Source organism: Pinus tabuliformis, chromosome 8 (assembly GCF_031772625.1).
Source record: "Pinus tabuliformis cultivar Carrire ecotype Pingquan chromosome 8, CPIR1, whole genome shotgun sequence".
Classification (NCBI taxonomy): domain Eukaryota; kingdom Viridiplantae; phylum Streptophyta; class Pinopsida; order Pinales; family Pinaceae; genus Pinus; species Pinus tabuliformis.
The window spans coordinates 1,246,489,246-1,246,502,068 of NC_142294.1; the positions used below are offsets into that span (position 1 = coordinate 1,246,489,246).

The window sequence follows — 12,823 nt, forward strand, 5'->3', positions numbered from 1 at the left end:
GGCATGGGGGAAAAACGCATGCCACAAGGGTTGGAATGAATCCATACAACAAGGGTTTAAAAGGTAAACATAGGGAAGGAGGAGAGATTATCTGTAACTACGAGAAATCTTGTTGAGGAGAAGTTGCCTCTAATTCCATCATTTCCCTCAAAAGACATGATTATAGAGGAACTAGCCAAAATACATTTTAATTAACATAATAATAGACAAAAGGCATAAGGGTAAAATCAAATGTTTCTTTTACTTGAGTTAATGGGTACTTCGATCAAGACCTGAAAAAAAAGAGCATAAATTAGCCATGAATATAAAATTTGTTGGAAGGAGGGGAGATAATGGAAAGCTCTTGGCCTTATCATAATAGAATTAACCATTCTTGCACCCTATACAAAACACATAGTGGTCAGTTATATAGTAAAACTCGTGGAAATCAATAAATGAAAATGACACTGATATACAAAGAAAAGAGACATAATAAACCCTGTTACTCACTAGGTTTAGCCATGTGGATCTTAAAGTCCTTCGATATATGGAGGACACCTATGTGTAGAAGGGCCAAGGTAACACCTCGGTGAATAGGAAAGCCAAAGGGAACAATATTTAACCCTTTCCCTCTCTAAAAAGGTGCAACCATGATGGCATGTGAACAAAACAAATGAAAGGAAAATGGACTAATCAACCCTAGAAAAAATAGTGAAACACATCACCTTCATTAGATCACTTCAAAAGATCTCAACCTTTCAACCCTGATAAGTATGTGAGGGTCGTGTGTTGGCACATGGTGGGTATGCCATGTGGCTTGGAGCACATGGGTGCTACACCCCATATGTAACAAGAAATACACGGCAATGTGAACCATGGTATGAGGATGAAGAAATATATTAAAATGTTAATATAAAATGCATATGGGTGTAACCTCAGTGCTAGTGTGAGTCCTTAAACCTAAGCCATGGATATAATATTGATGTATAAGCCCAAACCCCCTATGTTAGAGGGACTTTGGGAAGATGAAAATTAGTATTCATGTATAATATGTGGTAAAGGTGTTATATGTTACATGCTTTATGTCATATGCTATATGTCAAACAAATATGTGCAATCAAAGGGGATCAGATAGTGTGAATAGGTTAAAAAATTGTTGATGCCTAAAACAAATGAAATATGGTGACCAATGTGGAGGTTCTCCATTACACCAAAACCCGTAGGTGTTGGTAAACGTTCCAAACCAGTAACTAGGATCTCCAGGGTGGAAATTATAGATTCCATAAAGGTGCGGTGATTCTTTCAACACCCCCTGTCAAACGCAACTTGGTGGAATCGAACCTGGGTCCAAGCTCTGATATCATGTGGAGGTTCTTTGTTGCACCAAAACCCACAGGTGTTGGTAAACATTCGAAACCAGTAACTAGGATCCCCAAGGTGGAAATTACAGATTCCATAGGTGTGCGATGATTCTTCCAAAAACCAAGTTAAACATCAAGAATCCAAATAGAAATTCTCTTTTCTCTCGACAACTAGAGCTATATAATTTGTAGTGTGATTAAACTTGTTAGAGGAGAAATGCTCAAGATCATGATATATGCATGGGTTTAATGAAAATACATGGGGTAAACCATGTATCCATGTCCTATATTCACCATGTATAAAGTATTGACTACTTGTAAATTTTGGAACATTTTAACCTACTAGAATTTTATAACACATTTTATTATTAATATATAACTATATTATTATTAATTTATTTTTAATGAAAAATAAATTTTATGAGAAGGAAAAGGAAGTCAAACCAAGCTAGGCACTAAATTTATGTATTGGGGAGACGAATATGTCTAGATGAAATGACTTTACTACTAAAATCTATAGAGGTGTATATGTTCTATCCCATTTGGAATTGAACATGTGCCCTTTTACCAGAAAATGCATGAAAAATAAAAATAATAAGGATGGATATGCCTGCATGGAATGACTTTACTACTAAAATCTATAGAAATGTACATATTCTATCTCATTTGGAATTGAACATGTTCCATTTGACCAGAAAATGCACAAAAAATAAAAATAATAAGAAAAGAGTGGTCACACCAAAAGACACCAAATTAGAATATGAAAACTCCTTATTGTGAAACAAGTAATCCACCTCTACCAAATAATTTCATTTAAATTTATAAAAATATACATCATCTATTCCCTTGAATTTAAATAATAATCTTTAAATTCATAATTTTTATAAACAACAATATATTTTAATCATTAAACCCTTAATATATAAAAATAATTAATAGTAAGGTAATCTAAAGGAAAAGACTCTTTTGTCTCCACATGCACTTCATATCTAGTTGAGAAATTCATGAGTATGGATACACCATGATCCCACATTTAAACTGATATCATAGGAAGAAACCGGGAAAAATTCTAATTTCAACCTTCATTATTTTTTGAAAAAAATTCATGGAACATAGACATTTCCGAAATAAGCGGGCCGACAATGTCATAATTTTTTTACCAAAACCACTATTCAACCACTGTTTCTGCAGCAACACATTATGGTTGTACCAACCCGACCATGTAAAGCAGCAGACAAACTTACAAATGTTGATAGCGAACTCCTTTATTGTGCTTTGCGATACCTAATGTGATGGTGAACTGCGACTGAAAGATTTTCGTGTGTTGTGGTTGTCATGTTTATACTTTTATAGTATGGAATACCCTCTTCAATCACGTCAAACGAAAATTCTACGAAGTGGTTCTTCGTCCCACTCTTCACTGACGAAAAAAAAATACGCGTAAATCCTCACATAGAAAATTCCAGTGCACGAGTCAACGTGTAAACCATTTTTGCAACGTCGATGGCAACGTATATAATCTTGTCAAAAGCATAATTCAGTAAAATTGCTGATTCAACAATTTTCTCGTCAATTTCCATCCTGCCTCCGAAAACATACAACAATCAGAATAAGGCCAAAATTAATAAATGTCTTTAGTATACCGTGCAAATGCACATGGTAGTTGTTCATTGTAAATTGCCCTATCATCACTTTGGCCAAATGAACAACAGCCTCACCAATATGATACCATTTATATCTCAATAGAACAACCCCGGTGCCAATGTGGAACTGGTTATGGAAACATTGAATCAAAATTTGACCACCTCTCTGTCAGTTGTTGCAATAGACAGTCGCGTCTGACAATTATCATGAGATAAGAAGGAAATATCTAAACGGAACAACCGTGTTGCGAATGTGGAACTGGTTATGGAAACATTAAATCAAAATTTGACCAGCTCTCTGTCAGTCGTTGCAATAGACAGTCGCCATTCACAATTATCATGAGATAGGCATAGTGTAGCAGATATTAGCGGGATGTACATACGAGCATTAAATCGGAATCGACTCCTGAAGGCAAGGCATATTTATTGCCGTTTATGTGGGCATTGATACGCGGAAACTCCTATTTCATAGACCATAGAAAAGTATTGACATGTCAGGTATTTATTTTTGGCTATTTACTTTTGGCCCTCTCTCTCGGCTGCTATCTCATGGGCGTGCCGTCACTCAGAGGGCGAAAGGTAAATGCCTGGCATGTCAAGCAGCATTTACTTTTCTATGGTCTATGAAATAGGAGTTTCCCTGGCCCTCTATCTCGGCTGCTATCTCAATGGGCTTGCCGTCACTCAGAGGGCGAAAGGTAAATGCCTGGCATGTCAAGCAGCATTTACTTTTCTGTGGTCTATGAAATAGGAGTTTCCCTGTCTGGCATGTCAGGCAACATTTACTTTTCTATGGTCTATGAAATAGGAGTTTCCCTGCCTCTCATGTTAGCAGCATTTACTTTTCTATGGTCTATGAAATAGGAGTTTCCTTAATACCCTCGGTAATATATAAATAATCTACTTCAATATTACTGTATGCATATAGGGAATAAACTATTTCGCTTATTTAGAGTTGGATAGATTGCTAAATATTGGTTGCAGAGAAAGGAAAAATTGGTACTCTTGAAAGATTCTTGTTATTGTATAAGATTGCTTTTTAGGATTGACATGACACAAACATTTTATAATGGATAAAGTATAAATTGACAAATTGGTTTTAAATAAGAACTCATAATTTTGCGAGAGATTTTTCGGCAAAAATCACATGAAATACCATTTGTCAACACGTTTCAGTGTGGTTCATTGTCAGGACAAGTTGAAGAAATAGATCCAGCTTAGCATGTTAAATAGTCTGAGCCTCCAACGGCTAGTTTGACTATAGGACTGGGGTCAAAATTATTTTAATAATTTTAATTAGTTATATTCAGGACCAATCCCTTAAAAATATATAAAGAAATATATAAAATAATTTTAATGAGTGTTTGTTTAAAAAGTATTATTAAAAATTATAAGTTAATTAGTATTTAAATGGAAAATTAGTTACATAAAGGACCTTATAATATATGAATAAATTAATATGCATAAATATAAATATATAAAGTAGTATTAATAGGTTGTTAGGTTAGTTAGAATTAATAAATATAATGAAATGAGAAAACTAACTCAAAAAAATAAAATAAAATAAAATAATAACAATAATAAATAAATAAAAACGAGAAAAATAATATTGAGTTAAAAAAAATAAAAATAATAATAATAATAATAATAATAAAAATAAATAAAAACGAGAAAAAAAATATTGAGTTAAAAAAAATAAATAAATAAAAATAAATAAATAAATAAAAATAAAAATAAAAAAAATAAATAAGCCAATAATAAAAATAATAATAACAATAAAAACGAAAAAAAAATCCAAGAGGAGGGCGGAAAAACGACTAGGAAGAGAGTGTTGGGACCCAACACCTACTGATTTTCCAGCCATTCTCTCTGTTGAGATTGCTTGGCCTCTTTTCAATCTCAAGCGGCCTCTTTTCAATCTCAAGCGCAAGTTAGCCGTTGGAGGCTCTGCTCAGACTATTTAACATGCTAAGCTGGATCTATTCTCTCTGTTGAGATTGCTTGGCCTCTTTTCAATCTCAAGCGCAAGTTAGCTGTTCTGCTCAGACTATTTAACATGCTAAGCTGGATCTATTTCTTCAACTTGTCCTGACGATAAACCACAGTGGTTGGTTCGAAACGCCTAGTCAAATGGTATTTCATGTGATTTTCGCCAAAAATCTCTGGCAAACTTGATATGGATCACAAAAGCCTCAACTCTTTAAAAGAACTCATAATATTTAGTAAAATTTATTGTAATCTAAATATCAAATTAGTAATGAAATAGTTATCTATTGGAATGCAATCTCACTCATTACTATTATTCAAAAAAAACCACACTATCTAAAGTTATCTATTGTAATTGTAAGTGTCATATTTATAAAAACCTCTTTAATTACATTTCAAACGAAGATCTGCTAAATAGTTCTACCACGTCGCTCTCCTCCTACTAAAAAAGAGTGTCATATTTATAAGAATCTCTTGAATTATATTTCAAACGAAGATTCTGCTAAGTAATTCTTCCCTAACACTTTCCTCCTACTTAAAAAATGTAAGTACTGACATAGAAAACTCTACTGTATTAATTTTAAAAAAATTATTACTAATGTATACTGTATGAATATAATTTAAAAGAAATTATTAATAATGTATATGATCTTGTTGCAAACCTAAATAAATTTAACATTTTAGAAAACTTTTAAAACATTTAAATCATACAAACTTTATTAATCAAAGATGTGATTCCAAAAAATTTCTTTACAATTTCCAACTTATCCAATATATATGGACAAAAAGCCTCCTAACAATGAGAATACCACCAAAACTAATAAATGCATTTGGTATACAGTGCAAATGCACATGGTAGCTGTTCATTGCCATTGCAAATTGCCTTCTCAGCACTTTTGGCGAATCAACAACTACCTCACCAATATGATACCATCTATCAAAATTTGGAACAGAAGGAAATATCTCTACAGAACAACCGTGTTGCGAATATAGAACTGGTCATGGAAACATTAAATCAAAATATGACCACGTCTCTGCCAGTAGTTGGAATAGACAGTGGCCTCTCACAATTAACATGAGACAAGCACAGTAAAGCAAATATTAGGGGAAAGTACAAGCGAGCCTAATATTAGGGGAAAGTACAAGCGAGCCTTAATAGGAATGGACTCCTCATAGCCCACGAGAAACTCATACTCTTGAACGACATTTGTTACTATATAATTGTCGCTTCTTAACATTGACATGTGATAAACGTGTTACAGCAGATATTGGAAAGTACAAATTGGTTTTAAATAGGAATGGGTTCGGAGTATGTTATGTTTTAAAATGGTTAAGAAGTTGTTTTTTTTTAACTTAAAGAAATAAGTTAATAGTATAAGATTTAATAGTGTAAACTTGTATTTTTATTACCAATTAATAATTAAAAATAGCATATAACATGGTTTTCTTCCAATAATTATAATAAATCAATTAATAACTATCCATAATTATTATTCTCACTATTAATTTTCCAGCTATATTATAATACATTTTCCCATTATATTATAATACATTTTCCACCTATATAATATTCTATATATTTCAATAACTCTGAATATATTGGTTAAACTGATTAATGCATTGGTATAATAAATATCTCCAATATTTAAATAAATTAATTAAACATATTAAAATAAAAGACATTCAAAGGATTTTTTTTTTAATTTAATAAAAACAGCGTAGAACAATAAAATTCCTTGCTTATATATTCACGGAATTTTAACTTTAAAACTCTTCACAAACAGTTTCAGAATTTTAGTAGATTTTAGAATTATTTATTAAAAAAAAAACCAAAAAACTTCTCTAACCAGGAAAAATGCCGTCATTTGAAATGGAAATGGGTTGATTTGAACGTGGCACATAAAAGCTTATTTTAATATATCAATTTATATGAGACGGTATACGTTTACAATTTCAAGTGACATGGATTGTTAAAAGGATTCTTTCATTTTCATTCCACAAAATGTGTTAGAGAAATGATAAATGTGCAGGACCGTATTTTATTTTTAGCTCTTTTTACTATATGAATAATTAATATAAATGTTTTTTTCTAATCATGGATTTAGCAAGTATGCAGAAGGATCACAACTTTTTTATGGGAAGTATTTTTATTATATGAATAATTAATATAGAAGCATTTATCTTATTGATTTTTTTGGACGCAAACTTTTTTTAAATTGGAAAATTTGAAAAAAGAAATTGCCTGTCAAGAGGTTTGATCCATTTCAAAATTTGATAAATTTGTGGTTTATATATATAGATATATATAAAGAAGGGGTAGACTTTTGAATCTATACCTGTTTTATATCATTATCTAAATTGTATTTTTGAATGTATAATTAGATTCAATTCCTTGCAAATTTTTTTGGACACTTGTGTAGACTACACATTTCAAACTTGCAATTCCAACAAATCTTTACTACATTTCAAATAAAAATAACCTAAAATTGTAGGTGAAAAAATGTCAAAATGTATAATAATAAAACTATTTGAAATGTTTTAATCACAAGAATTTATTCTTTTAAATAACATATATATAATATACATATTTTACATTCAAATATTTGACCTAACATAGCATTAAAATACTTTATTTACTATATATATATATATATATGGGGATATGGATTTTTTTTAATAATGCTTTTCTAATTTACATATCAATTTTATATTAAGTTATTGGAATTTTAATTTTATTTCTTATTAAATTAAGTTGCATATTATTTTATATGAAATTATTGAAATTTTAATTCTCCTTCTTATTAGTTTAAGTTGCATATTATTTTTAATCACCTAGGTTTGTATATATATACAAAATAGCTATTAAGATAAAGTAGTTAAATATATAGAAATTCTGCATCTTATTTATGCTAACTGAAAATATACTATTTTTTTGAATTAGTTTATGTTTCTTTAAAATTGATATAAAAGTATATTATTGATATCTAAATATGTTATTTATGCTTTAGAGTCAGAGTGAAATATTTTTACCACGTCCCTTTCATAATGTAATGTAATATTGACAACTAACTAACCTTGTGTGCATTTGTTAATGTTTTATAATGTTTTTAACTAAAACTAGTAAAGCATGTATATTCAATTATTATTATTATTATTATACGCTAAGATTGTTTTTTATTTAGATAATATTTTATTTTTATTTTAAAAGAGACATTCAGAACTTAGGTCGATCATGAAGAAAATACACCTCTTGCTCATATTGGATTGTACAATACACTTCTAAGTGCAACAACTAACAATTTAAATACAAAATACACCTCTTTCTCATATTGGATTGTACAATACACCTCTAAGTGCAACAACTAACAATTTAAATACAGTTAAAATGAAATTATTAATATTTGTACTACTTTTAATAAAAAAAAACAAACTATGCATACTCATATTTGTTTTTATTATATTATTTATTATTTTTATTTAGAGTATACTTTATTTTATTTCAAAAATACATGTTTCATTTTAAAAATACAGGTTTCACTTAGAAAGATAAAGACAAAAAAATTTGTGAAATCCACATCCCTCTACCATTAGATAAATAAAAAAACAAAAAATTTAATATAATAAATAAACACTTAAAATTTTCATGCTACAAAATGTGTGTTAGGGAAAGATAAAAAGACATAATTTTTAATATAATAAACAAGCACTTAGAATTTTCATGCTACAAAATGTGGTAGGAAAGATGGTAAATAAGTGTATCAAACTACTCAATCATTAATCCTCCTTATTTCATGTGTAATTATATAAATAAAAAAAACATCTGCTTTTGATATGATAAGAAAGCCCTTAGCAGTGGAGATACTTGTCATTAATGTAAGTGAAATTATGATGTTTTAGTAAGGTTTTAATAGAAAAAGAAATTTAACCAAAATTTCCACGCTTGAGTGGTTAAGGTTTGTATCTTAACATCATTATGAGACATATGTTTTGAAATTAAGAGAAAGCGTAAACCAGTTTTAAATAATAATTAATTTATAAATTCTCATTTTGTTTATTAAAAAATTTACATTTTTACAAAGCTCTTACAACGTATCAAACGTGTATAACTTTTACTCTTCTATATCATTTTCATCCCCTCTTGTGCACTCCAACTTCTCCTGCTATAAGTTTGACACTCCTACCACAAAGTGTTGGTCATTATAATGCCAAGCCACTAAAAAATCTCTCTTCAAACAAATTGTGGATTCTTGTTCACAACTTGAAATCCCTCCTCTTCCAAAAGTTATCAATTTTATAACTCCACCTCCCCCATCCAAATTGGATGCTCATGGATGTCATTATAACAGTGGATTTTTGAATAATTGTTCATGTGCAGTGGTCATATTAAATATTGCACATTCTATCTCATCTTGGATAAATGGCAGTGAAAAAATTTGAATTTACCCTATGTTCTATTTGAGCTATGGGTTGCCAAGTATGTTGCATCCATGATCCCAAGTCTTACCATGTGGCTTAATCAATGAGGTCTAACACAAAATTGTTACTGATATTATATTCAATATTTTTTCATAAGAGATGTATTAAATTTATTGAAATGTTTACTATTAATTTTTCCTTAAACGGTATATTCTTTATTTAATTGACTTCCTATTTAATTATTTGAATTAGTTTAAATGTGAAAAATAAACAGTAAAAATAAATTCACACGATCCATAATACACACATGGAAAAAAATCCAACTAGAAGGTGAGGTTATTATAATCTATTTTTCTTTTCTATAGAAAATGTTCAATTACAAAGGAAGAGAAAATATTTATGGAGTTACCTGAGACACATGTCATGTATAATTACTATATAATCATAAGAAACTCTATTTTTCTGGCTTATTCACGCTCTCACCTTCTCTACTCAACTATGGAAAAAAATAAAATAACAAAGAATGGAAGCCCATCTCGTCCTAGTGGCTTGAGATATAACATAATCAAATAGCCCACCAAATAGCCCACCAGGGGTAAGGCTTGACTCTCTCAACTCTCAACTAGATTTACAATTTTGAACATTCCAGAGTCTTCTCCAATTCCCATATCTACTTATCTCCTTATGCATAAGTAATGAGGGTTAATGTGGCATTCAACTCAACCATGTTAGGTCAATTTGTGGGAGGCATATATTTTTTATACAAACTCCACTTGATGTCCTTCTTATATGTTGGAAAGGTTTCTAAGAATATAAATATGCTAGGGGATTTGGCATAAGGAATAATTTTTGGACCATAAGAAAACTTCATTTATGGCTTCTCAATTCCTCCAAAATGTTTTATTTTCCAATTCTTTGAACTGGGGCTCACTATGTAAAAATGAACCTACAATCTAATACCTCAATTTTTTCCATGCCAAAAGAACTAAGATAGATGAAAAATAATAAAATGATCCAATTCAAACCATATCTCCCAATTTTGGGAGGATTTTAGTCCTTGGATGCCTTACTAAATTACGTGAAGAAAGAAAATTTTCCTCTACATTCTCCTTGGAGTGCCATTTTTATTTCCTTTGAATTTGACCATTCAGTCGAACCTAATAAATTCCATGTTGCTCATGTCTTGTAGTTGTAGACCTCTTCTATAAAACTATGTCCTCTACCAACTCTACTTGAGCATCTAATGTTAATTCATTTATGGAAGGTAGGACCTACTCATCCTCTTGATTCAACAATGAAATTTCATAGAGTTTTAGATACTCTATAGACACCACTGAGTAAATGCACATGTATGGGATTAGACATAATTTATAGGAATTATCTTCCACCATTTCAATATCTTAAAAGGGCTACCATAATGCCTTGATCTTCTCACCAGGAAATTGTAACATCCCTTTGTTCAATTGTAGATATAATTTCTCTCCCACTCTAAACAAATTCTCTATTCTATGTTGATCATATGTGGTTTTGTATTTTTTATATCACTTATAATAAATGTTTCGTACTTCAAGTGGATATACCAGGTATTCTCAACAAAAAATTCTACTCTTATTGTGTCCCATATGAGATCCCCTAACACTCTTCCTTGTTGTCAATATACAACATCCAAAGGTGAACCTGTAAAATATGCAAAACAAGTTTCAAATGGCTATTTGCCACTAGATGTGTTAACCACTCTATTATATGAGTGTTATATATATATATATATATATATATATATATATATATATATATATATATATATATATATATATATATATATATATATATATATATATATCACATGAATATCCCAAGTATTTTGGTGGTTTTAATTGTAACCTCTCAAAATTTGCATCAAAGTCCATTGACTAATTTTGTTTCCCATTTGCCTATGGATGGAATGTTGTACACCAATTTAACTTTCTTTCTATATTCTCCCACAACATAGTCCAAAATTAACTTATAAATATAGTTTCCTTCTAAAATGATGCTCCTTAGTATCCCAAGGTCCACTTAGACCTGTTCAAGGAACAAGTTTACTTGTTTTTCCATGTTGATCGTATTTTTATAGGGCATGGGAATGCACATCTTGTTGAGCCTGTCAGTTATCATAAATAGGTACTCACATGCCTACCTAATAGTTGGTAAAACTCCTAAAAATTTCATGGAAATGTTTTCCCAAGGATGAGTGGGTATCTGTAAGGGATTATATAGACAATGTTTGCTATTGTTTCGATTATTAGTATAATAAAGAATACACCTATAATGAGCATTGCGACATCTTATTTCCTTCTGGACTAGTACACACCTTTGTAAGTTAGAAATTTCCTTCCCACCACCACAATTCCTTGCAACCTTGTAGGTGTGGGCATTTCTAATTAGCTATATTCACTCACCATTAAGATCAAAAAGCTTGTTGAGTCTATAGAGTAAGTCATTTTGGAGATGATAGTCAACTATGTTGTAATCATCTTACACATGAATCTAGCCCTATAGCTATTGAAACACCTCCTTGAACTCATATTATTCTATATACACCTCTCTATATGCATCATGGGTGAAAGGATCCATGTGCATAAGAGCTCCCAATTTTTTAATTTTTGACATGGGTAGAATTGATTGCATGTATACCAACTTTTTTATGTTTTCCCTCTTATCATTTATATGGCTAAATGACATTTTTGTATGAACACAATCCACTTGTAGTGTCTAGTTTGTTGTACATTACTTTAGGCCTCAGGTACATTAACAACTAGTTGTCTATGAGGATGATGGTATCCTTTAATGTAAGATAGTGTTTCCACTTTTTGATAGTTAGTACCAAAGAATAAAGCTCCTTACCATAGGTAAGTAACTGAGAATTTTTGTTATTAGCATAATTTTCACCATTAGGATAGAGGATAGTCCTTATTTTTACTTACATTGGTTGGAGGATGATATACCATTCGTATACACCTCAGTAGACACATTTTTATTTTTAATTTCTCCAGTTCCTTAGCAAGAAAGAGATGTATTTCTATATCATAGTTAGAAATGAGGTGATGGAATTCTCATCATCATTGGTTTCCTTTTACAAGAGGGTGATGACGGGTCAAGACATCTAGATTTTGGTTTTCCAATATGATGAATTTGAACTAGGATAAGATGAATTCACATGGGATCAATAAAAAAATTCTTAGCCTAAATTCCCTTGGCCCTAAGTGTCCATATTCATCCTTCCATATATTTGAGAAGCTTATATAATAAAAACCTTCCAACAAATAGACACACACACACACACACACACACACACACACATATAAAGGCACAAAATTATACCCTTATTCTAGTGGATTTCTCAAGACTACTTCCCTGCATTGTTGTGATGATCCTAAGTAGCGCAAGTGAGTCATGTAG

At 30.6% G+C, this 12,823-nt stretch overlaps 1 pseudogene; it reads right to left on the reverse strand.

Annotated features, from left to right (window-relative positions):
- Positions 1–2,788: 2,788 nt before the first annotated feature.
- The window catches only part of LOC149239899 (phenylalanine aminomutase (L-beta-phenylalanine forming) pseudogene), a 30,709-nt pseudogene continuing 20,674 nt past the window's right edge, over positions 2,789–12,823 (reverse strand).